Below are 1,658 nucleotides of genomic sequence, written 5' to 3' on the forward strand. Positions count from 1 at the left end.
TGTGTGTGCGTGTGTGTGTTCCAGCGCTGTGTGTGGCTGATTGGCGCTGCGCTGGGGACGCTGGGATGCGCACACCTACCGATCATTGGCTGGAAATGACTGGAGAGATGGAGGGAGGAGGGGGGGGGAGAGATGGGAGGGAGAGAGATAAAGAGGTGGCGAGAGAGAGAGAGAGAGAGGAAGGGATAGAGAGATGGATGAAGTTTTAAATAAAGGCTAAAATTTAAAGATGAAAAATATGACGATTATATAAATATCTACAGCTCTGAAAAATATAAGAGAGCTCTTAAAAATGATGAGTTTCTTTGATTTTATCAAATTAAAACCTCTAGGATACTATAATCAAGAGGAAGATGGATGATCACAAACCATCAAACCACCAAACTGAACTGCTTGAATTTCTGCACCAGGAGTAAAGCAGCATAAAGTTATCCAAAAGCAGTGTGTAAGACTGGTGGAGGAGAACATGATGCCAAGATACATGAAAAAAAACTGTGATTAAAAACCAACCAGAGTTATTCCACCAAATATTGATTATTTCTGAACTCTTAAAACTTTATGAATATGAACTTGTTTTCTTTGCATTATTTGAGGTCTGAAAGTTCTGCGTCTTTTTTGTTATTTCAGACATTTCTCATTTTCTGTAAATAAATGCTCTAAATGAGAATATTTTTATTTGTAATTTGGGAGAAATGTTGTCTGTAGTTTATAGAATAAAACAACAATGTTCATTTTACTCAAACATAAACCTATAAATAGAAAAATCAGAGAAACTGATTCAGAAACTGAAGTGCTCTCTTCATTTTTTACAGAGGTGTGAAAAAGCATTTGCCCCCTATAGATTTTTTTTTCTATCATACATACAAATTTCAGATTATCTAAACTTTAAACTTTAATATCAGACAAATATAACCTAAATAATTATAAACAGCACATTTTAAATGCTGATTTCATTTATTAATGAAAAAAAACAATCCAATCTAGCCCCCCTCCTATAAATTAACTATGATTAACTAAATGTTTGTAAAGCTGAGTTTAATTTCACTGCTAACCACAATCAGGCCTGATCACTGATTCCAGACCTGTAGAATCAAGAAATCACTTAAATAGAACCTGTCTGACAACTTGAAGCAGATAAAAGATCTCAACAAAAAGCAGCACATTATTATTATTAAACCCCCATCTGAAGAAGCTCAACAACAGATGAGAAAAAACAAAGTTATTGATCATATATCAGTCTGGAAAAGATTATAAAATCATTTCTAAAGCTTTGAGACTCCAGAGAACCACAGTGATTCACTATTTTTCACTAATGAAGAAAAAACATGGAACACTGGTGAACATTCCCAGGAGTGACCGGCCGCATGAAGAACTCATCCAGGAGATCCATAAAAAAGAACCCAGAACTACATTTAAAGAACTGCAGGATCTCACTCGCCTCATTTAAGATCAGGGTTAATGATTCAATAATAAGAAAGAGATAAAAAACACTGCTGACCAAAAACAACACAAAAGTGGAACTTTTCGGAAGGTTTATTTTTTTTAAGGGAAAATATTGAATAACTTGGTTATTCTCCTTTTGGCGGCAACAACTGTAATCAGTCTTTACTGATAACTGATAACGAGTCTTTCTTATCTCTGTGGAGGAATTTAGTTCT

Source organism: Astyanax mexicanus, chromosome 7 (assembly GCF_023375975.1).
Source record: "Astyanax mexicanus isolate ESR-SI-001 chromosome 7, AstMex3_surface, whole genome shotgun sequence".
Taxonomy (NCBI): Eukaryota; Metazoa; Chordata; class Actinopteri; order Characiformes; family Acestrorhamphidae; genus Astyanax; species Astyanax mexicanus.